Source organism: Talpa occidentalis, unplaced genomic scaffold (assembly GCF_014898055.3).
Source record: "Talpa occidentalis isolate TD23 unplaced genomic scaffold, MPIMG_talOcc4v2.1, whole genome shotgun sequence".
In the NCBI taxonomy this organism is placed as follows: domain Eukaryota; kingdom Metazoa; phylum Chordata; class Mammalia; order Eulipotyphla; family Talpidae; genus Talpa; species Talpa occidentalis.
Genome location: NW_026555331.1, coordinates 117,527,508 through 117,554,033, shown reverse-complemented (window position 1 = coordinate 117,554,033; position 26,526 = coordinate 117,527,508). Strand labels below are relative to the sequence as shown.

Genomic DNA, 26,526 nt, shown 5'->3' with positions numbered 1-26,526 from the left:
ATAATGGAATTGTAATTGTTTCACTACATACTAATGAAGACTAAAGCTTTTTTGTGTTCCTTTCCAGTCAGTCTTTTACTTTGCAGTCCTTGGTTTCTTTTCTCAGTTTGCTTCATCTAATCTACTGTTAGCCTTGGAAAATAAATTAAAAAGTATAAAGGACTAAAATTGAACAAAAAGTCAACATAAAAAATAATTTAACCACTATACTAATTGTTACCACTGCATTGCTCAATATATTAGGCACTACCCACATTTAATTTTAATTAAAATTAGAATTCAATTCTTTTTCCCTTTTTTTATCAGCTGCCATTAATTTACAAAGCTATATAGGTTCCAAAAAATTAAAATACTTCAAAAATTTGCCCATTATCCTTGTGCGGGTGCCATGTTAATCTGTCATTTTAATTTTAGTATGTGTACTGCTGAAGTAAGCACAGAATCTAGTTCTTTAGTTTCACATTTCAGGTGTTTGATAGCCAAAGTAGCAAGTAGCTCCTGCATTAGGTAGTACAAATATTTCCATCACAGAATTAGAAAAATTAGAATTTTATTTTAAAAGAATGATAAACTTTGTATATTATAAAATTTTATATCCTCCCATTACCCCAAAAATTTTCAGGCATCTGTTTCCATTGTTGGTTTTTTTTTTCCTAGTTCTACTTCACTGAGAAATCTTTCTTCCTATCCAAGACTAATGAATACTTTAGAGTTAGAATGTCCTTCATTCCTATTGCAGCCCAGATATTGCCTCATATTTCATTGTTCTCAGTTTCAAAAACGATCTCTATTTTCCCTTCAACCCATTTTTTAAATTATTATTCAAGTTTATTTTTTAGTGAGGTAACACTAGTTTACAAAACTGTATATGAATTACAGGATTAGGATCATATTCCTTCAGAGTCTGTTACTGAACCACACCAACCAGCAAGGTACCCACAGGCTCCCACTGTAGTCAATTGGGTACATTCCATGCTTTGTTCTCTACCTTCCCTCTCCCACACTGATAGCCTAAAACCTGCAGTCAGATGTCTATCCTTTGTTTTGTTCTCTATATTCCACGCAGAAGTGAAACATTTTAGTAGTATTCTTTCTGATTGATTTCATTTAGCATTATTCCTCCGTTTTAATTTACTCTTCAACTCAAATTCAATTTACCACTTCACTATTAAGTAGATGGATTTTTCAACAAGATATTCAGTTACTATTATCAAGAATTACTGTTAATCCCAGCAGACCCTTTTATAGTCCATTTCTTTCTAAGTTCATTATTTGAGCATTCCATTCACCAAGATTGATGACACATGAAACTGTCTCTAACTCAAATCTCCTTCATAGATCTAGGTATCCATCATTCCTGTTGGCCACATAGGACTGACCATTAAGTGTTTCCATAAGGAAGTGCTGTAGGCAATTTAAACTTTGCTTTAACTCCAACTCAAATCTCCTTTGCCTGTTCCTCCTAAGAGAAGTCAGTTGAACCATTATCATTCATCTTCACAATTTAGAAGTTTAGAAAACCCTCTTCCATATGTAAAATATATATTGTTAAACAGTGACTGGTAAAACTTTAAAGTCCCTCCAATCTTATTCATGATTTCCATCGCTACCATTTAGTGCAAGAGAAAACTTGTTCAAAATCTCTTTTCTTCAATTATCACCCTTCTCTACTTCTTTCTTCTCACTGCCTCCAGGGTAATCTTTCTAAAAATCAAATCAGCTATATTGTTCTTCCTTCTCTAGTTTCTTTATTTTTAATTTTTCTGCTAACATTTTCTGGTAGTTTTTCCTCCCTTCTTAAAAGAACTATTGCCAGCATAATTATGTTTTTGTTAAGTAAAGCAAAACATCGAATTTCTAAAATTCTAGCACTACATGGATAATCTCCAGAAAAATATTCAGGGATGACACTTTCCCTTCAGTTTCATGCTCCCTTCAGGGTCTCTCAGTCACTGTTGGCTGCCAGCAACCTGCTAGGTCTTGGAGTTGCCACTTCTTACTTAAATTATGATACGTGTTCTTTTTTTTTAAGATTTATTTATGCATACAAGAACTAGGGTACAAGCCAGAGGTGTGGGGGGTGAGAGGATTCACCAGAGACCGAGTGGGGAACAAAACAGGCAGATCAACTGAAACACATTGCTGAGGGGAGCAGTGGGCAAGTCAGGAGAGGTCTGCTGCACCATGTGGGTAGCTCCCTGGCCGGGTATTGCACTTGTGCTGCAGTGGCTGCAGACAGCCTCATAGGTTGTGTCTTAACCATTGTGCCACCAGGGAGGCCCGATACATGTTCTTTTTTTTTAAATTTTTTTAATACAAAAAATTAAAATTCTTTTTTATACAATATTCAGATTGATTAAGTATAAGGAAAATTATAACAGCATTAAATAATTTTTTAGGGCAGGACAGTGAGAAAATCAGCAAGGAACATTACAAAGGCAAACATTTATTGCTTTTAGTTCAAGTCTTACTGCTTTCTTTGTTTTTAACAAGTTTTAAATCTGGATCTCTTATACTAAGTTTTTAACTTAGGGGGAAAAAGGCTTCAAACAGTGCTATTGTATTGCTTCAAACACTGCTATTCTTAGCTCAGATGTTTCCATGGACCTTTTTGCTTGGGAAAGTGACTGTAATAAAAAATAGATGTTTGTTGACAAGCTTACGTCTTACATCATATTCTACAAACATTTTCTATCTCAATAAAGTACCTTTATAAGCTGAGACTATCATGTAAGTAGTATATGATACATGGTTTTCTTTCATTCGTATGTGCATTAAATCTTTCATACAAACATGTCTACTAATTGGCCTCTTGTGAGTACCTAAACATAATGCTAATAATGACTTTGAGCCATATCCTAGAGATAAACATTCCTAGATTTTCAAAAATGTTTTCTTCAGGATAGTTTCAGTGTTACATTTATCTAACTGTAATCAAACCTTATGGTTCAAAATGAGTTCTGAATTGTAATCTTCACCAATAATTAAATTTTATTGAGCCATGGAGCCAAAGAAGACCTTTTAAAATCTTGTTGCTGGTTAATTTGCAAATCTGTTTAGATCAGTGTTACTTGGGGAATTTATTTTTAAAGAATATAAATCTCTAGTTCTTAAAGAGATTAAAGTCTGAGGCTTAGGGTTTTTAACATTTCTTACATATTGCTGATGTTGATGGAAGTCAGTTTGGGAAGAATACATTCATTCTTCCAGTTTACAGATGAGAAGACTGAAATAGGCCAAGGAAGGCAAACAGACTTCCCCCAATAATGGGGGAAGCTTCTTTTCTCAGAAAAGAAGCTAAGACTGTACTCCCAAGTTAGAGTACTTTCCTCGTTTCCTGTATAATGAACTTCAGGAGTTATTTAAAAGAGTGGGAGATGTATGAATTTCAGTGATTACAGTGTGATGCCTACTAGGAATAAACTTTTCTGCTTCTATCTTAGATTTTTTGGCCATTCTGAGTAAATTATATGTTTTGAGAGTTGTCATAAATTGAGACTGCTCGTAAGTGTATAACTTGTGACAGCAGTAAGACATATTACTGTGAATAATAACAATAATAGGCATTTTATGGTATTTTTCTTCATTCCTTTAAGAAACTCAAGTTGGCATTTTCCTTAAAATTTAAGGTCTTTGGTTTCATAAGTTGGATTTTCAAATGACATTGAAATGCAACATTATGTTCTAAAATTTTTCACTTCATAATACAAGTCTCTTCAGACATGAACAATCACTTTGTGCAGCTTCAAAACTACAATGATCCTAAGTTCTTACCGAGTCAATAGGTTGAACTAGAACTGCCATTGCACGAATCACAAATGACAAAAGGCCTATATGAGACCTTATGTATTTTTCATGTCTGAAGAACCATGTATTAAAATAAAAGCTAAAATCTATAATGATCTGTATTAATTTCTGACTATTGATATCCCTTGGTTTTTACTTTATAACTCACTGATGATAATAAGCACTCTGAAACATTTATATGATTCAGAATTCAGCTGTAAGTGCTCAGCATTATAGGCACTTAAAGAATATGTTTACAATAACAATTACTTACTCTCCTACAGAGTTGAAATTGCAGCTTTTTATGAGCAAGCATCATTATTCCATTATTTACCAGTCCTACCAAGTCCCATTAAACTCTCACACAAAAGATAATTGTTTTAATTTTGCTATTGTTAAATATCTTCTAATATACACCAGTGATTACACTGTCCTGCTCCTAAATGAAGGTCAGAGAATATCTTTGGCCAGTCATCACAGTGTGTTTTGAAGTTTCACTGTGAGCCTTAGTCATCATGGTACATGTGAAAAACCCAGCACTTTCCTAGACAGTAGATTTCATTAAAATTCAGTGTCCACTACAAAATGTGGGCTAGAAATAACCCTTAACTCTGAAGTTCTGCATTCTTTTGTAAATAAGAGATTGGGTCACATTTGTAGTAGCCCTTGTTGATCTAAATTTCTATTGTTAATCATTTTCATCCTAGATTTGTTTTAAAAACATGATTTTCTAATAAATGGAGGTTCAGCCTTAATTACCTGTAAAAAGAATAATCAGAACACTAATTAGCTGATCATCGCAGTGGATATGAATGAATACTTTTGGTAACAACAAACCTTGAATAAATGCCTGATAAAACTTATCCTTGTTCACATCCACTCAGGTTCATCCTTCAGGTTCAGAACTGTAAAGAAATACAGCAGAAATGATCTAGGTTTCCATAGTTGGACTGTAATTTTGACTGTAATTTATTTTTCCTTTTGTGTTCCTACCATATTAGGAAAATGGGTAGAAACAGAAATTATCTGAACTATTTAGGTTTACTCTCAGGTGTTGTATAGTCAAAATGACTTTGATTCAACTCTTTAGCTGGAGTGATATGCTATTATAGGTTATGGTTAAAAATTAATTTCTATAAAACCCTAGAAATGTGACTGTAGAACTGAGGCTACCAACATGATAAGAGCCAATGGGGAGAAGGGACCCGATGGACTAAGGTGGAGAGTTCTTGGTACTTTGGTGGTGTAGTGGTATGGTAAATATATTTGAAGAGATCGATTTGAATTCCAACTCCTAAAACATGTTGTAAACTGTTAACCTCAATAAAAGTACAAAATAAAATGTTTAAAAATATTGAATAAATTTTAAAAATATGAAATATGTGTAAGGTCTAGGAATTCAAATGCATACCCTGGTCTACTTAAAATCGTCCTTTGTAATCCTGAAATCCACTTCCTTTCTCTTTACAGAGGAAATGATATAAATATTTAACATTCCTTTGCTTTTTTGACTTTTATATCTTTGCATGCCAAAAGAAATTATATTGTTTTATATTTGCATGCTTCCAAATAAGAAATACATGCACAAAATGATCTACAATGAGCCTTTTTTAGACATTATTTTCCAGAAATTTCTTACTGTTTAGGGATGCAGTACATTCATGCTTACTGTTATTTTAGTATAATTTAAATATGCCACCATTTATTGATTATTTTAATCTTGTATATTTAGATTACTTCCAAAAACATTTAATCTTAATGAGTATTTTAATCTAAATACATATGTTCTGGAATTCTTTAGGGTAAATACTGAATGTTCAGTTAATGAGTTATAGGTTTACCATTGTTAGAGAATGTCAAGTTTGTTTACCAAAATGGTTAAAACAATTGTTACTCTTGTCACCATTTTATGAACATTCTACTTGCTGGATCTTTGTACTTTTGTAAACATTTTAGATTTAGCTTTTAAAAACCACACAAATAGTAGTTTCAGATGTTAACTGATACTGGTTATAACTACAGATCGATTTGGGAAAAATTGACATCCCTACAATATTGAGACTAACTTCATTGTTCATGGTATATTTTTCTGTTTTTTAAATGTCTTACTAAGACTTAGAATCTTTTTTTTTTTTAAAGATTTATTTATTTATGCATACAAGAGCTGGGGTATTGGCCAGAGGTGTGGGGGTGGGGTGAGAGGGTTCACCAGAGACAGAGTGGGGAACAAAACAGGCAGATTGACCAAAGTACACTGCTGAGGGGAGCAGCGCTTGAGTCAGGAGAGGTCTGCCACACCATGTAGGTATCTCCCTGGCCAGTCAGGGGATGGAACTCGTGCTGCAGAGGCTGCGGACAACTTCATAGGTTGCATCCTCATAGGTTGCATCTTAACCCCTTGCTCCACCAGGGAGGCCCCAAGACTTAGAATCTTTAAAATTTTTTTGTTAATTTCTACTATGTGCTTTACAGTTTTGATGACACTTTATCTTTGAAAAATTACATTTTTAAACTAATAGGTGATTTGTTAGTTTCAATGTACCCCATCCCCAATTCACAATGTCCCCTATTTTAAACATATCAGTGTGGTTTTATAATCAGTGGGCTAATATTGATATAGTAATCAAAGTCCTTTTCTCAGATTTTTTTAGTTTTTACCTAATGTACTTTTCTATTACAAGATTCTATCCAGGATTCACATTAATTTAGTCTGGCTTCTTTTTTGTGTGAGTTTTAGACTTCGTTTTTCATAACTTTGACTGTTTGAGAAATTACTTTTCAGGTATTTTGTAGAATAGTTCTCAGTTGGGATTTGTCTGATAGTTGTCTCATGATTACTTTGGAATTATGAATTTTTGAGGAGGAAGACCTTAGAGGTAAAGTACCATTTTTAGAACATTGTATCCAGGGTACTATCTACATGACTTATGTTGGTTGATGTTGAACATAGTCACCAGGCTGAAGTAGAGCTTGTCCAGATTTTCCACCACTGTAAAGTTATTCTATTTTTTCCCTCTTGTCACTCTGTAAATTTAGGTCACAATAAACAACTCAGGACTAGGTCACAGTAAACAACCCATAATACTCAGGACTGGGGAATTATGTTCCTTTTATGTTTTCTTTTTTTTTTTTTCTGCTGAATAGAAATTAGTAGATTGATTTATTTTTTCTTTATAACCAACATATTTTCTGAGCTTTCTCTTTGTCTACTTGTTGTTTTTAAAATGTAGACTATGATGCCAGCTCTCTAGGCCTTGCATTCTGATGCTTATCTCTATTTTGCCTTGCTCTCTTGGCCAAATGCCTTACTGCAGTGCTTAATAAAAGTATAGACATTAAATAGCCTTATCTTTTTCCTGCTCTGTGTTTGATAGTGGACACTGATAAATTCAGTAGATTCCCAAGGACCTTGCAGAAGCAAATATGGAAAGAATGTTCAACTAAATATGAGATTATATTATATTACAGCAATTAAATTTTTTACCCCCGAATTCACCTTTGTTAGCATTAGTTTCTTCCCAAGTGACCTAAAATACAACCACACAGCAATTTTATGATGGCCGACAAGTATCTATCTCTGTGGTTGTAGAGCCATCTCCTTTCCTGTCTCCTGGTTCTCTTTCCTTATATTTCTGGCAGTTCTTTGCCTTCTTCCCAAGTCCTCATTTTCCTGTCCATTACATGTAGATTCTGTTCTAGATTGTAATATGTCTTTATACATTTCTGCTATAGCTTATTTTATTACCATCTTATTCTAGCTTTTACCACATATATCTTTATCTATGTACTCTTAATAATATCTGTCCCCACAAGCTCCACCCTCCCTTCTTCTCATTCCAACTTGTTCCATCTTTCTAACATTAATATGCTATATATCTCTGAAGCTCAAAACCTTGGGGTCATGTTTTACTTATTTTCATACATGGGAAAAACACATTTAATATGCAGATTATGGTTCTAGGTAAGACAATAAATATATAAATGTCTTGCAGACATGGACAGTTCATAAACAAGTGGCCCTTCAGATAAGAAATCCAAAGATCACAAAACCTTCATGTTTATTTTCTTTTCAAATGCTAATATCTCCATTAAGGTCCGACCTGCCTCTTTCTCTCTCTCTCTCTCTCTCTCTCTCTCTCTTTTTAATGTTTTGTGTATACCCAACTGTAACTTACATACAGGAAAATCAGTCTTTCTCAAGCAAAGCCCTCATAGTATTTTGATCTTACTCAAACATATACAAGGTGACTTAAAAGTTCTGAATGTGACATTGAAAGCCCTCAATAATGCCTATATTTTTTCTACATCATTGATCATTAAATTTTAAAGAAAGGTATTTATTAAATTCAGCAGCATGACCTGACAGTGAAATGAAATATAAGGTTAATATTTACCTGGTAAGATTTTTTTTCCAGAAATTAGAGTAAAAGCTTTTAGGTTTAATTCAGTGATGCTCCAATCTGCTCATTATATTTAATTCACTGATTCAAGCAGGGAAATCAGAGAACTGTTGTTTTAACCTGCTCCTGACCTATTGTACTTTAACTAGGAAGTCTGCTTTTTCTTGTTGGCTTGCCTATAAAACAGTAATCATAAAATGTTTAATTCTAGATTGTCATTGGGGAATTAACATTCACTGCAGATAACCTCGACTTCCAGTCCTCATTATCTTAGTTTCCACTACTCTCCTCTCTGTGTAATTATCTTTACCTAGAATTTAGTCTTACTCCAAGAAGTTTGCTGTCTTTCAAGAGAATTTTTGATTAAAAAATTAATATTCTCACATTTTTTGAAATATCTAGGTAATTATTTCTCAGCTACTACTTTTGACCTGGTAAATTCTTAATTATGTCTTTAGCTTGGATTGAGAAGTAAGGTTAAGAGTGGAATCTGATCATCAAGAGGAAATCTTGAGGTGGGGTAAGGGAATCTCTATTCAAGTCTTCAGTTTCTTAAATACCTAAATAAAGTGAGATAAAGGATAAGGTGAGGCCTGCATGCGAACAATTAGGACAGGTGTAAGTTCCTTAAATTTAGTAATCTAATTTTGTCTCCCAAGTCACTAAAAAAAGTTAAATATTCCAAACTGTGTGGCTTGGAACTGACCTACTTTTGAGGTATTCCTTTGTTGAATGAATATATGAAGGTCAAAAAGGGAAAAAAAAAAAAAAGATGAAACAAAACAATAAACAAATGTGATGCAGCCAAAGTGCTTTACTTGGCTTCACTGAGAAAGTCCATGACTCCCTTGAGGCAAAGCAAACCCATTTCACTCTTGTTCTCTGTGATAGGCTCTGACTTGCTAGCTATAAGGTGTTTTGAGTTAGAAGAATGTTATCCTGGAAATAGTTTGAGATGCAATATTCTGCATGAAGCCCATACTAAAATTATCAATTTGTATGGGTAGATTAGGAAGAAAGGGTTCAGCACCTTATGGACTATGCTGTTCACACCCCCACTTTCTAGGGAGGAAAAGAATCCAGTTTTTTGAAGAAAACTTTTCTCATTTTCCTTAAAGTATCCATTTTTCTAACCAGAGGTAGGATAGTCACTGGGGTCACATGACCTTAAAGATTTTCTTGTTAAGGCTTTTGGACTTAAAAATGTTTGTGAGACCAACATTAAACAAGTCACTGAACTGTACCAAGACACTAATTTTTTTTTTCTCTCTGCATTATTCCTGTATCTGCCTAAAAATCCCATTTTTCAACTTTTATTAATCTGTTTTTTATGACCTTGTATATAATCCCTATACTGTTATAACTCTCCAGGTTTTTCTCATGACTTTCTCTGAAGAGATGACTGACTTAATACCTTTACCATATACAGAAAATCAGGTGATTAGCCATGGTAACCAATAAAATTTCTGTCGTTATCCTCCTGACTTGCCTTTTAGTTCTGGTAGTTCTGTCTCCTTTATCTAGAGCACATCCTTTCACAGGAGCTAGTAAACTGCATTTAAATTTCCAGCTTATTTCTTTGTTTTTTTTTTTTTTTCTTTTGCAACTGACTTAGTCCCGTCCTCATATCCTTCACTTCATTGTTGCAATCGTCTCCCATATGGTCTACTTATCACATGCTTTATGCCACTCAAATCGATCCTCACACTCCTACCAGAATGATTTCCTGAAACCTATTTTTAGGTCATGTGGCTTCCTTTGGAAGCTCCCCAATGTATATATGGTAAAATTCATGCTCCTTAGCCTGTCTTGCAAAGCTAACTGATAATGTAACTCTTTAAAAATTGTCTTTCTTTAAATTGACAACTGATGCTTTTTTAAAAAGGAAATGCTTTCACATACAGTGAAGTGCACAGTTGTTAAGTACCATCAGCTATGTTTGGGTAAATACACACACTCATTATACAGCATTTTAAAAATACAACTCCTGTAATAATGATCTATTTTATTTCTTCAATTATGCATGACTTTTCATCATTTCTACATATGTAATGCAAGCTATTTCTTGATATACAACATTTCCTGTCACTTGTCAGAAGACAAATAGACCAAGTACCTTTTGTGAAATGTATCTTTTTGCTCTTGTACCTTAAATCTCACCTCCCTCATGTCCCTCCTCCCCAAGAACAAAGCCTTATTATCCTTATTAAAAACATCTCTTTATTATCCGCTAGACAGCACGTGTGCCAAGGAGAGGTCCATCTTAAAATTTTTCCATGGATATTCAATTCTTAGTATTACAAAGGTGCTCGGTACAAATTGTTGAATTAAATTACAAAATAATCACTGAATAAATAAATACAGTTTTTTTAAACCAGTGCAGTTAAGGTGAATGGAGCACTTAACGAATTATAAAACTTGGAGATGTGACTATTGAGGTACCAATCAGATCTCTGGTAATTATACCTGGAGATTTGGGGAAATTTATATGGCTTAAACGTTTAAGCCAAATTTGTATGGCTTAAATGTTACTTTGAAGATATTAAAAATTCTAGCTAGTTTTGCTCTGATCATGTACGAGTCTCTTTCATATCTTTTACAGAAAATAAGATAAATACTGATTTGTCATATAAAACTTATTACAGAGAAACATTTTATGCCCCTGGAATGAGAAAATTTCAGACTCTGAGAACCAAAATTTGTTTATGTATGTGTTACACTGACATTTCCTTTTTATTATGAATATTTTGTAACTAGTTATAACAATTAGTACATTTATACCCATGCTGTCAGTATAGAGATTAAAAAAAAATGTTTAGGACAGCATACCTAACTGTTTAGCGCTGCATAGCTAACTGATTAGTTTTTTAAAGATGAAAATGATAAAAGGCCAAGAAACAATGAGGGGTGTGTGCATGGTTGGAAAACAGGTGGGATTGATTATGAATTGCTTCCAAAATAAGGGGGGAAATTCTTTTGTCATCCATATTTGGTTGTAGTTTGTCTTTGTCTTTAAAAATGATTCTTTTAAAAAGGCTCCATAATTTAACTGATGGAAAAATGAGTTGGCAGCCCATTCAATGGAAAGCTGTTGTTAATCAAAATAATTTCTTTTCTACCTAACACACAGCTGAATTTTGTCCCAGTGTATTTTTATGTCTGCTTAACTAAAAATAAAACCAGGAAGGATACTACAGATATATATATGTTTTTTGGTATAATCTTAATCTAGATTCTAAAGTTCTGTAGCTTTATTTCTGCCACCTGGTGGCTGAAATACTGATATTCTTACACTCTGAAGCTATTCTAATTCTGCATACACACTTATTAATGTTCTTTGCCTCCCTTGGCTTAATGTGCCATAACTGAAACTGGTATGCATTTCAGTATATTGCACGTGGAAAAGTTACGATATATTTTCTTTTCTGAAATCCAAGGTTTATGATGGCATTCATTACTTGCATACAAATATGTATTACTATGTTGAATCCCTTAAGCAATATTTTGCAATGAGTTTTATTTTTCATTTCAGTGTACTCTAAAGATATTTTTGTACATTTTCTTCAACTAAGTAAATTTTCAGAATGCCAAGGAATTTTTAAGTGCCTTTCGAATAGATGTTTGATTTTGGTTAATATTCCAGAATGGGTAAGTAAAATTAAATGCATATTGCAAAAACAGGTGCAGTTGTCAGTGTAATTAAGATTTTTTTTTTATCATTTTGTTGTTCTTTCATTTCTGCAAAGTTGTTTATTTTACACCTTTCTAGCTATGCAAAGTATATAATGTAGCAGGAATGAGTTTATTAGAGGAGTGAGAGATGAGGGAGTAAGGACATTTATGTTGTTACAGTGGAAATAAATCACTTGAGATCATATATTCAGGATATATCCCTTCTCCCTATGTCAGAGTTAAATAACATTGTTTATTTCTTTTGCAACCCCAATTCTGAGTTTATGACTACCATTGAAATGTTCTACTCTTAACTGCTTACCAGGAAACCCTATGGTCCTGTGGTTATCAAAGAACACTTTCAAAAATTTGGGGCGTTCCTTTTTTAGAATACAGTTGGTCTCATGTGCTTCTTTATTTAAGCTATGGCATCTATGTTTGCAGGAGGGATGGTTCAGCACTAATAACATTTTTAATATTAAGTGAAGATTTACTTTTAATTTTTTTTGAAGTTTTACTTTTAAATAATTTTAATGTGGCATTATAGCATAAGTTTTAGATGTAGCTTATTAAAAATCAACATTTGTATGTACTACATTAGGTTTACCACTGAAAATATAATTATACCCTTCACCATAAAATTGACCTCTTTTACATGATTTACTCATACCTCATCCCTCTATCCCTCTTCCCTTGTGGTAAAGTCTAATTTATTCTTATAGACTAAAACTTTGTTTTTGTTTTAGTTTCTCTATCACATATGAAGGAAATTACAGTGTTTTTCTCCATCTGACTTATTTCACTAAGCATAGTAGATCTTTTTTACTGGGTTATTTTTGCTGCTTGATGTCTTTGGCAATTCAAATTTCATGATTTTTGTTCTATTTCTGTGAAGAATGTCATTGGGATTTTGACAGGGATTGCAGCATCTTGCTAGGACTTCCATCACTGTATTGAACAGTTGTGGTGGAAGTGGACATCTTGTCTTGTTCCTGATCTTACAGGAAAAGCTTTCAGTTTTTCCACCAGTGAATATGATATTGACTGTGGGTTTATCATATATGGCCTATATTATGTTGTTTCCCGTCTATACCAGTTTTGTTGAGGGTTTTAATCATAAAAGAATTCAGGCTGAATTTTGCCAAAGGATTTTTTCTGCATTGATTGAAATGATTATATGATTTTTGCACTTCCTCTTGTTGATGTGGTATATCACAATAATTTATTTCTGTATGTTGAACCATGCTTGCATCACTGGAAAATTATTAGTTATATATTAAGAGAATCACACTCGATCATGGCATTCTTTTAATGTATAACTAATAATGCTGGATCCCTGTATTTTCACTTTTGTAGGGAGTTTTTAAAGTGGAGGTATTATCATATCTAACAGATGCATCTTTAATTGCAAATTTTGCAAGTATTTTGTTTGCTAGTATTTTGTTCATTGACTTTTTATTTGTTGTTCCTTTTGACATCTCTGGTTTGTTTTTCAGTTTTCTTGGGACTAGGACATGGAATTTTGAAGCAAACTCTGTATTCCAGGCCTAGTTCTTTTTTTAGTTGATGTTGCTCAATGATTTGGTCTCAGTAGATTCAACTGTAAAATGGGAATGATGACAGTACATACCTTATCTGCACCAGAAGCTTTTCTGATAAGCACATTGTTCAATAGAGACTTTACACAATTAGATTGGTATAAAATGTAAATGATATTATTACATGTCAACATTTTCCCAATTCAATTTGCTTTTCTCTAGTCCTGCTTTCAGTCATTTTTAAAAAGGGGAGGAAATAGTATTTAATAAAGAAAGAGAATATTATTGGGAAAGGACAATTTTCCACCAAGGATCAATTGATGTAAATGAAGGATATAGGGAGCATGCATTGTTATCATTACATGACAACAAATGCAATGTGAGAAGAACAAGAATGAGGCCCTCTCCAAAGAGCTACCACTATCTACTGTTGCCAGAACTCTTTGAAAATTTGCAATTAAAGATGCACCACTTTTAGATCATGATAATATTTCCACTTCAAAAATTCCCTACTAAAGTGAAATACTTCACAGGGATTTAGTATTATTAGTTATATTAAAAAAATCTTGACAGAAATGGATGCGAGCTCTCTGGTCAGAGGCAGAGCAATGGGTGTGGTAGTAAGAAGAAAAGGGATCTCTCCTTCATACTCACCTTCATTGTCTTCATGGATTTTTCTTAGGCCAAGCCCTATTTGTGTGATACATTTTTTTTTTAAATACAAGGCTTCACTTAAAATATAATTAAAACAAGTATTTTCTTCAGGGATATAAATACTCGTGTTTGTTTTCTGTTGGCATTTTGTAGGCTTTCCCTGAATCTGAGTTTATTTTTGAAAAGCACTTTTGAATTTATACCCTGTGTAGTTATCACTGTGGTAACCTTACAGATACAAATATCTCTAGTACATATAATACATCCAAAAACATTTTTTGTGGATAACCTTGATATGTTGGTGACTGTACGGGGAATTTTCCATTCCCATTAAAGAAATAAGGGTTGCTTTTTCTTTTTCCTTTCTAAAAATTATTCCCCACCAAATATATTTTGTTCACAACCATAAAAATGATGTTTGGGATGATGACAGGTTGTGATCACAATTTTCTCTGTGCCAAGGATGAATTTTTAAAAATACCATTCTTGCAAGTTTGCCAATCATCATTTTCTATGCCTTTCTTAATGTATTTTTGAGAACAAGGTCTACAAAATATGAAAGATAAGAGGGAAGCAACTCTATTTTAATGATATGCTCTATGTAACAAAGTTTTGAACTTAAAATTTAAAATGGCACAAGAATTTCAAATGATTCTTAATTAAATGCCCTTGGCGTATCTGTTCATTTATTCTTTTGTTGTTAACACTAAGTCAGCAGTTGTGCTGGGTGCTAAGTATACTAAGATGATAAGGTGTTAAGTGTTAGGATGATAGATGCAACAAGTCATCATGAATCCTGCCTTTAAGAAGCTCATATTTCAGTGGAATATAAGGAAGACAGTTTACTATGCAGCATGATAACAATATGACAAATAATGAAAAGATAAGGTTTAATCAGAAAGAATGACAAATTCTTGAATAAGATTGAAGATAGACTGCACAAAAGGAGACAAATAAGAGCTGAGTCTTGAATGAGAGAATCGACATCTTGCTAATTAGCTATCTATGATGGGTAGAGATATAGGTAAAAATTGGCATCCTGGATAGACTGACATCCATAAGGACTATGTGACATAAACTAGTATTTAAAGGTACTAGAAAAATACAATCCATTATTACTGCCTACCATGACATAACACACCTAATGACCCACTTAGATTTTTTTCACTGGAGTAATAGTTAATGAAGTTGTAAAACTGAATCATTAAACATTTTACCTATATAATTTGGATCCAAAACTCATGACCTTTTTCTTTTCTATAAATCAAATTTGAATTATAGCTTATATGTAATAAAATTCCACCTGTTCTACATGCACATTTAGAGGAGTTTTGATAACATTTTACAGCTATGTGCTGACACTACAATGTTTATATATATATAAGCATAAACATTTATATGTGCATATAAACATTCACATATATATATATATATATATATATATATATATATATATATATAAACATTTCTAGGACACCCAAATACTCCTTTGTCCCCTACATAAGCCAGCAGCCCTTCCCCGAATTGGTTGTCTACTAATGTATCATAGCTCTGACCACACTGTATTGAGATTATCTCTTTACTTATCACCATCTACCTTTTTAAAATTCCCTCACTTTTAGCATCAGTCAAAATTAACTCTTTCGGGAGTACAGTTTTCTATGATTTTAACAAATATATATATAGTGGTATGACAGTCACAAAGAATCAAGACACAGAACTTCTGTTGCACATCACACAATTGGCTTATGCTACGCTGTTGTAGTCAACCCTACCCCTACTGCCAGCACCTGGTATGTTTCCTGTTCCTATTTTTATTTTGCATTTTTCAGAATGTCATTTAATGACATATTTTTCTTAATTTGAGGATTTTATAATAACCATAGTCTATCCCAATTTTTTAAGATGCTGATATTTAATTTGTTTTTCAAAAATGTTCAGAGTTAAAATGAAGCATAATTACTGAAGTAATTTTAAAATTTATAAAAATAAAATTGTAGACCCTAAATCACAAATAAAGGAGATGGAGTTTTTTTATAGTGCTTAAACTCAGTAGACAGCTTGATTCCAGGAAGACACGGTTAGGTACATTTTACCTGTAAAATTTATAACATGATGAAGTAGTGCCACCCAAGAAGTAAATAAAATTTTGGTGGTTGTACTCTCTTGATAAACAGTTATGGTTACTTTTATTTTTCTTATGTTGGATGAACTTTTCATAATTAGCATGTACTAACTCCCAATACACAAAACCATATTTTTCTGGTAATAGTATGACAACAAGTTGGCATTAAATTTATCAACCGGATAATTGAAAAGCTATCTTTGCATGTCTTACCCAAATCAGTTAATCTTGGAATAGATATGAGCATTAATTCTGTTCAAGTGCTAGACAAAAGTAGATGAATTTCATTCATTCATTCGTACCTTCATTTGTTCGTTCATTCTGACAGTTCAAAGATGGAACCATTGTGTTTCCTTTAGTTGTCTAGTAAATCATACAATTAGTTTCTACTTTCAGCATACATTTTCTAAAGAAGATACATCATTAGGTCCCAACTCTTAAGAAATATTAGACTATTTTCTCTGTATCCACAATATGTGATCTAGAGCTTTCTTGGAAAAAGGTCATAGGAAGAGATTGGGAATCGTAAGGCAACGAGGAAGAGAATCTACTAATAGCAACATGCATTTGCCAACATTGATATAGGCAGTCTGTAGATTGGAGTGACTATCTGATGTGACATGCTTGGAACATGACCTCAAGGGAGTTTAGGGAAAGATACTAGACCAAATGTTCTGATATAAAAGAGGTCAGAATCTGATAAGGAAATTCATTAGAGGATGTTTGATTCTGGTACACAACGTGCTTTTAAGAGACTGTATAAAGTTGAAAAATGCTGTCAAGACACCACCAGGAGAAATACAAAGAAGACTCTATTGGTTACAAATTTCCTAAATTATATACCTAAATAGAGGTACTCATTCAGCTTTATGGACCTTTTCTTACTTGAAGATCCATCACTTCAGTACTAGAAAATTTTCATGTATCGTTTTTTGACAATTTCTTTTTTCCATTCCCATTTTGTTGTAGTGGTGGTGACGTTGGTTAACAATACTGTATAAGGTTCAGAGGCACAGGATTATACCCCTCAGCTGCTGTATGTTACTACACTACACCAACAACCAAGGCTCACATTGTCCCCTACCATAGTCCCCTGGGCACCCTCATACTGCTCTCCACTGCCACCTCCTCCTCTGGCAGCCTCAATCCTACAGTCAGACTTCTGAGGTTTGTTATTGGTTTTTCTTGTTTCTCTATTTCCTCATATAAATGACACCACCTGGTGTTTGTCCTTTTTCTTCTGACTTATTTGCTTAATGTTATCCTTTCCAGGCCTATACTTGCCATCCCAAATAGCAAGAGTTCAATTTTTTTTCTTTTCATAGTTGAGAAGTATTTTATTGTGTGTATATATGCTATTTCTTCTTAATCGACTTATCTGTCTTTAAGCACTTAGGTTTTTCTCCATAACTTGATATTTAGAAATAGTGCTGCAATGAACATAGGAGAACATATATTCCTTTTAATTACTGTTTTTGCATTCTTCTGGTAGAAATCTAGAAATAGAATTGCTGAGTCATATGGTAGATCTATTAATATCTTGAGAAACCTCCATTTCATATTCCACAGGGGTTGGACCAGTCTACACTCCCACCATCTGTGTGTGAGGGATCCCTTTTCTCTACATTCTCATCAACTCTTTTTTCCCAGTTTGAGTTCCTTTCATATATTTTTCTTGCCTAACTGCTCTATGTAGGTTTTCCAACACTGTGTTCAATACTAATGGGTAAGAGGACATCCTTATCTTATACCAGATCTTAGAATAAACATCTTCAGTTTTTCACTATGGAGAATACTAGCTGTTTATTTATTTATTTATTTTTTAATAGAGGCATGTTTTCTTTCTTTCTTTGTTTGTTTTGTTTATACATGCACTGGGTACAGTCAGAAGCGCGGGAGGGTGAGAGAATTCACCAGAGCCAGAGCGGGGAGCAGAGCAGGCAGAAGGACCGAAGTACACTGCTGAGGGGAGCAGCGGGCGGCAGGAGAGGTCTGCGCGCCATGCGGGACCCTCCTCCGGTGGCCGGGAAGCAGCCGGGGATCGAACCAGCGCCGCAGAGGCCGCGGGCAGCTTCGCAACCCAGCGCTCAACCGCTGCGCCACCAGGGAGGCCCAACTAGCTGTTTATTTTATATAAGCTTTTATTATGTTAAAGTATATTTCATCTATCTCCATATTTTGGAGGATTTTTAGCACAAATAGACATTGAATAATATCAAATTCCTTCTCTGAATATATTGAGATGATCATCTGATTTTTATCTTTTCTGATGTGGTGAATTTTATTGATTTTTCAATTGTGTAACCATCCTTGCATCTCTGGAATAAATCACACATGTTCATGACGTTTGATCCTTTAGTAAATTGTTAAATTCGGTTTGCTAAGATTTCCTATCTGTGGTTACCAGGAAATTCTTTTTTTTCTGTTATACCTTTGTCTGGTTTTGACATCAGGGTTTTATTGCTATTTTTAAAAAAGTGTCCTGTGCAGTGTTTTAGAGGTTTGCACAACTTCTACTTTTCCAGCAGGTGGCGCTGTAGGTTTTAAAAGCTTTTACCAGTTTAATATGGTTTTTATTTTAATTTCTAGACTTTTATTAAATATACTACAAACTGAGAATTTTTTTGGAGGCATAAGATGTAGGCCTACTTATGCATCTATCATTCCAACCTGTTTACTATGATTTTAGATGTTTGGCCTTTCTGGACTTTCTGTACATGGGTATGTCTCGGAGATCTGATCTGCAGCAGGGAGAGGGAGTGATTCAGTCATTTGGGATAGTTGTTGGTGGAGTCTGGCTCATGTTTGTGTCACCTTCAAAGCTCTTTCCCTTGGGGTTCCATAACCAAATCTCTACAATTTACATGCTCTCCGGAGCGCAGTCCATTGTATTGTCTGTTCTTCTCACCGAGGACCAGGGACACTAGCACACCCCAACTCCTCTGCAGATAGCTCTCTCCAGTCAAGGGTGCCCCACCATACCACTCAACTCTCCCCTCCCTTGGGTTGCTGGTTTCAAGGTTTGCAAGGCAAGCTCAGGCCCTGGTACACAGCTTCAGTCTTCTCTCTGCACCATCTTTTGTTGAATGAAGTTGACTCTCTCCAGTGTCTCTTCTGGTGCTGTCTGTACTGGTCTTGAATGTCCAAGAGGTTTTCCAGTGTACCCTGAAGTTACAGGACTCTTAGGGCTTAGTATCCTCCTGTATGACTTTATAATGGTCTTCTGAGAAGCATAGCAGGAATCCTCCTCTGACACCCTCTTGGTCCATCAACCCACTTTTATTGAATTCTCATTAACTAGGCAATAGATTTGTTGGACTGATAATCTATTTCCTCTGACATTTTTTCTATTTTGTTCTTTGCTGTATTTTTATTTCTTACATGTACGTAATTCTCTATATTCCTACTCCAAGGATACTAATTTCAGAGTTTTATATTATCATTAGCTTATGCAGTTCTTTTTCTTCTGCTTATTTAGTTTTTTTTTTTTTTAATGTTGGAAGCATTTCTCAAATGACTGATGTTTAGCAATCTGTATTGGAGTGAACTTGAACTTGTATATGCTTGATTAGTGTTTGCTGACTTCTGGACTTGCCATTAGATAACACTTTATTTGGGTACCATTCATTCATAATATTAAAAATTTTGTCTTCTGGGCCATTTCAATTTCCTAGAGATGAACCTGTGATTTCAACCTGTGGAAGTGGTTCAGAGAGTGTCTACTTTGCAACAGCTCATACTAGAAGTGGCGTAGGTATGAGACTCTAAGAGTTGAACCATTTCTTTGGTTCCCTTGATCTTAGCCTCTTGCCACCTCTAGTCTCTTTCTCCTATATTGATCTGGAACATCTCTGATTAGTTGTGCCAGGGTAGGGGAGGGAGGAGGGTCAAAATAAGGGGCGTGGAAATTGTTTGGGGAATATAACCAAGATGAAAATGCATACATTGTGCAAAAATGAAAAATGATGTAAAAAATATATAAAATAAAAAAATGAAAAAAAAAGAACTGTTACCACTCATGTATACACTTTTTATCTTCCAAAATGTGTTAAATTTCTCGCTTGTATTATCTTCTTTTCTTTCCTCCTTGTGGTTACGGTTATATACTTTAAAAAATCTTTATTCTTTAGTTTATTAATGTTTAGACAGAGTTTAGCAATGATTCACTAACATTTTACAATTTTAAAATTCTAAAGTTAATTACTTTTTGGGACACAACATATACAGGATAGCAGAAATAATATGATTGTTGATATAAAATCAAAATATTTAATACTGAAAATCTCTGAAATCCAGAACTGCACTATATCATTGCTTTTATTTCCTTTGTACCCTATTCTTTGGAAAGTAGAGAAAAAATATGTATCACATACTTTAAAGTCACATCTCTTAGATGTGTCTTTCAGAATATGTAGAAGTGAGTTTTTGTTTTTTGTTTTTGTTTTTTTTCTAAAGAGGTTGGAATCTAGGTGTTGGTAAAGGAGGAACCAGGCAATTCTTTCTCTCATAATGCTTTGGGCCTGAAGTAAATTAATTATGATGCTTTCTGTCTACTATACACTTGGGGAATTTATTTAGATCAACTCTCAGAGCTGACTTCCCAAGAGAATATAAGTCAATTATGGTTCAAGTTCTTCTTGTCTCATTAGTTATTTGAGTAATAATATATTTGAATGATGGCCCAAGAGACTAGAATTACTGTTTTTCTTAGTCCCAAATGAGCTTCTTAGTCACATAGTCCTAGATGCTCCTGATTAGAGCATCCTGTGTCATTTGACTGACTCAGGGACCGACTCTGTTCTACTCACTTCCAGAAAAACTGGTGGGGTATAGCTTTATTTGTTTTTAATAAATATCCTATTGTACTAGCTATTTGTAGATTGGCAAATTACATCTCAAAAGTACCTATAAATCAGGAGATTTAAATAGTGTGTTGGTTTTGGTTATTTTTGCCTATAAAATAGGGAAGAATGCTGTTTTAAATGGGTTGGTTTTTGAGAGTTTTTAAAAACTGTAATCAAAATTAACACCCAGTGCAAAATTAGGTTGTTTTATTCTTGTGGCTACCTATCCTTTAATTCATGGAGTAGAAATAAAATGCTGAACAGTCTACAATTCCACAAATGATTATGACCTGGTCACGAGGTAGGCTGTTGAAATGAAATGATTATTTTATAAAGCATTTTCAAATGCTTGGAAAAGAAAGATTTATAAAGTAAAATAAACATGGTATGATTTAAGTGAGATTCTGTAAAGGAAAAACATAAACCATGTAATGTGAACAACAGCCTCTGAAAAATAATTTTTTATCTTATTTTTAAGCGGCTGTTTGTGAAACTAAGAAACAAAATCAATTAGTCTTTGAACTGATCTCTAGAGAAGATCAGATAAAAGGTCAAAACATAGCACTGTGTGATTAGTGATTCATTTTGATAATGTGTTTGGCTGACTGGAAGTAACAGCTCATCTCTTATCTTAGGACATGCTGATCCTCACTATACGGAACATTAACCCTTCATTCAGATATCTCAGCCTTTACAGATAACATGAACATTGTAGTTCTCCAGTTCTATCTAAATTCTGTATTAAACCCTTTCAATCATATGTTGACATAAAATCTTCTTTTATACATTTTATATAGACATTAAGGCTAGAAAGGCTTGATAGGTTATAAAGAGATTTGTTTGCTCTTTGTTCACAATTCATGCATGTTTTGTATTTGTTGTGCACATTTTATTACATAGTGTTTGATATATACTATTAGATTTTGATTTGACAGATTGGTCCGTTCATGTGCAATGACTAGATGATTGGTGTATCATCTGTTTATATTGACTTCTTTGTTGATAGATGAGAGTTACCACACAATAATTATTTGTGACAAATATAGATCAGCAATAGAACTTGGGAATTTAGCATACCTTTTGCAGGTTCAGTGACCAGTGAACCTAATTTTGATGAACACATTTCATTGTAAGCATAAAGACTTCAATAAAATGTAGATAATTTTATAGAGGATTAGCATCCTCCACCCATGGGCAAAAATCAGTGAGCTCATCTTCCTGGTTTCCTGCTTCTGGATAGTGTTTATAAATAAATTGGGCTTATTACCATTATTATTACAAAAAATAGAGAATTTCTCTGTAAATGTTTAAGTAGATCTCTAATAGTAAACATTCCAACATAACAGAGAGCCCTTTCTGTCCCACATTTTCCAAATTGTTTCTTCTCACAGTTTCAAAACAAATATCTTGGTCTTTGTAAGTGAATGTTTTCTTATGCTAATGTAAAACTATCCTTATTAATGAAAATAAGATGCTGTAATTATTATTCCGAGTCTTCTGCTCACTTGAGTACTTTGCGAGCATTGCTGCTTCCAAATATGATGGCAAAACTCTTAATTACACTATACAGTTGCCATGAACTGAATTGTGTACCTGCAAATTTATATATTGAAACACTAACCCTTAACATGACTTACCTGAAAAGAGTCATTAGGAGATAAAGTTAAATTAGGTTATAACTGTGGGTCTCTAATCTAATCGGACTGTGGCCTTAAAAGGAGATTCTGTTTTCTTTGTAATGTGATGGCACCAGAAGAAGGTAGCTATCGACAAGCCAGGAAGATAGTTTTTACCAAAGGTAAACCTGTCAGACCTTGATCTTGGACTTTTCAGCCTGCAGAACTAGGAGGAAATAAACTGCTGTTGTTAAAGCCACTTTGCTACGGCAGCTCAAGCTGACTAAGGCAGCAGTTTATAATTAGTCTGCTTTGATAGAAGGTCTGCTGGCATACTGAACAAGTGCCGTCACAGATTTTAAAACTGACTAATTATAAATTGTATACTTATTGGACAACAGCCACAGACAAAAATCAACACTTTTTTCCATACAATTATAGAAAGAAAAATAGCTTTTATAATGTCACTGCTGTATTTAGCAAGGTTCAGGAATACTATGCTTATATACATATCTACAAGAATCTTGTAATATTTGTAATAGCAATTATAAGTCCTTAAGTTTGATAGCTATATGATAATAGAGATACCTTTTATTATTGAGCATTTATTATGTTCCAGAAGACATAGTTACATTAAGTTTTTGAAACCTCATAAGGTAGACACTATTATTTTTCTCACTTCACAGATGATGAAATTGATCATAGACATACAAATAATAACACAGGTGTTTCATTGAGTGCTCCTAATGTTCCATAAAAGTATGGTGCCCAGTGATACCCCATTACCATAGAGTTACAGCTGTCATATTGAAAACACATGTCTATGGGACAGGGACACAATGATGGAAGACCTCGCCAGCTTTTTCTGTTCTTTTTGTAGATAGCATTTAGTTTACTTTCTTCTCATGAGCACATGTTTAAAATTTCAATCAGTAAAAATAAGAATTTACCAAGATAAGAACTTTCTCATTTACAGTCACTTTCCTGTCTTGCATCCTTGAGCTTATACTCAGGAGCTGTTTGATTAAATTCTTATTTCATCTATCATAAAGCATTAAATTTGTTCCTTACATATTTAACCCTTTTAATTTATTCTGAGAGTAATCATAACTTCAGTTTTGGAAATTCCTTACAGTGGACTCTACTTACAGAGAAAAAGTGAAAGCGGGAGAGAAAGGGAACGAGGGAGGGAGGGAGGGAGGGAGCCATCTGTCTTCTTGCCCAGAATAAAGTCATCCAGAGCCAGACAAGTAAGTCTCCTGTCTTCATCAATTCAGTCTTCTCAGTGTGTCCAGGCTTATTGAGAGTTTTTAAAAATGCATGAGTCACCCAATAGGTACACCAATGACCCACAGAATCCTTTCAGGAAAACCTCCTGTCTGGTCAGCTTTTGCAAGGTCATCAAAATGAAGGGGTTAAGAGTTTTTATCATAAATGGGTGGTGAGTGAGAGGAATGGACCTAAGGAAAAGAGAGGAGGGCCAAATTGCTAATAAATACGTCAGCAGAAGTTAACAAAACGTTGACATGGTAGCGCTTTTATGCTTTCTGCCCAGAATGTTTAATGGGAGGATTAGTACCACCTGGTGCCTCATTATTCAGGCATCATTTTTTGGCCAGAACAGCTGCTTTCACACTTCCCACAAATATAATGTTTGTTTTCACAGAACAGGCATTAAACAAACTAACAAATATTAACAAACACAAACTCATCATGCAAAGAACTGAATGTATAGCATCCACAAGCAATACAAGTACCGCATCTGCATTGAGGGCATAATTTTCTCTGAGAAACAATTTAGTGTTCTTAGGGATTAGTTATGGTGAGGACTTGTGGAAAGCATTCTTTGAAAGGATAGGTTATCCTTTGAGACTTGAGCAGGACCTACAACTGCACTAGGGAAGCTTGCCCAATTCTCTAGGTTGTGGTGTAGGCTTCTTATGCCTTTCCCATGAGCATAATTGTGACCATCATAACAGTTTGTTAAAAAAAAAAGTGGGAGGAAAAATAAATATGGAAAATTGAGCTAAATTAATGATTGGATAGCAGACAGTTGAGAAAGGATTAAAAATGAAAAAGAATAAAAAGTTTCCAAAGACTTGTGGAGGAATATGGGCACTTGGTGGTGAGCATGCGGTGACTTATATTTGAAGAGCATGCAGTAACTTATATTTATATTTATAAACCTGTACCTGTACAACACAAACCGTGCTGTTAAACAGTAGCACCACATTAAAAATAATACAATTAACAGTAAAAATAATATATAGTAGTGTAAACCATTACCTCAATAAAATCATAGAGTACTTGAAAAGAAGTAATATATTATTTAAAAATTAAAGAATTGGCTATAAGAACTTGTTTTTTAGCATAACAAAATGCTCCAGACCCATTCTTTCTTGGTGCCAGTCCAAAGAAACACCTTTTCTACCAAAAAAAAAAAAAAAAAAACACCCTTTTTCCTTCTGGTGTAAATGGTGTTTCGAAACTAAGACCTGGGAGGCAGTTGTGTGCAGCACTAATCGAGGTCAGTCTTGTTATGATTGCGTTGAATTCCTATGTGTGAATTTACCAGCATTTATCTATTTTTCTACTGATGAGCACATGAACTGTTTTCAGTTAGGAACTTTTATGAAAAAGCTGTTGTGAATTTTTTTTAATAAGTCCTTTTGTAGATGTTTGTTTTCATTTCTCTCGGATAGCTATCTAAGAGTGCAGTTACTGGATCATGGGTAGGTGTGGTGTATGTTTAATACACTCAAGATTTGAAGGACTTTCTCTAGGTTTTTCCAAAGAGGATATACAGGTGCTCAATAGACATGAAAAAATGTTCAACACTTTTTATTAGGAAAATGAAAATCAAAATCACAATGAGGTCGTCATTTCACACATTTGAGAATGGCTTCCATGTAAAAGACTGCTAATTACAAACCTGGCAAGGATGTAGAGAAAGAAGAAGCCTTATACACTGTTTATGGGAATGTAAATTGGGCTGGCCATTTTGGAAAGTGGTATGCATCTTCCTCAAATAAAAATTGTACCATATGATTCAACAGTCTCACTTCTAGATATCTATCTGAAGAATGTGCAATCATCAACTTGAAGAGTTACAAGTATACAATGTTTATTGTAGCATTATTTACCATAAGATATGAAAGCAACTTAAGTATCCACTGATAAATTATTAGATAAAGAAGATGTGGAATATATACAGAATGGAATACAGTTCAGCTATAAGGAAGGATGAAATTTTGTCATTGGCAACAAAATAGTGAGAACTTGAGGAAACTGAAATTAGACAAATACTGGATATTTCCTATATGTATAAGGAAATAAAGTGGATGAATAAACAAAAATAAGCCAGTGGACCTTGATAACAGAATCAAAGTTACCAGGGGTGAACATGGTGAGAGAAGGAGCAAGGGTGAAGTGGGTTTAATAGATAGTGGTGTTTAGTTTTTATTTTTATTTTTTAAAGAGAAAACGTAGACTTCAGTGAAATAAGAATTAAGAACTAAAAATATTGAGTCTAGATTAGAATAAAAATACAATGATAATATATGTAACCAAGAAAATCTCAAATGTTACCAATGATTAAACAACTAGGTAATAAAATTGAAAGGTAATACAAAAAGTGATTAAAAATGTAACAAGATAACTAAAAACATCAAGATATTAATCTGGATTCTATAAACAAGTGTGGGGTCTTGACCATGTTCTAATATAAGATAGTAAAGATAATGGCATGAGCTCAGTATGGCAATTAATAGCGAACAATAATTCCATGAAAGAAGAACCTAGTTTTCACCAATCTGACTACACTTATTTGTCCCAATTTGAAAGATTAGCATTTTGAATTATATAGAAAAATAACTTTAAAAACCATGTCTG

General features: G+C 33.8%; 1 protein-coding gene and 1 pseudogene across 1 annotated transcript in view; one reads left to right on the top strand and one right to left on the bottom strand.

The window, feature by feature from the left end:
* The window catches only part of CD36 (CD36 molecule), a 232,862-nt gene that overhangs the window by 9,997 nt on the left and 196,339 nt on the right, over positions 1–26,526 (top strand). The window lies entirely within an intron of this gene.
* LOC119251808 (U6 spliceosomal RNA) lies at positions 339–438 on the bottom strand (annotated as a pseudogene).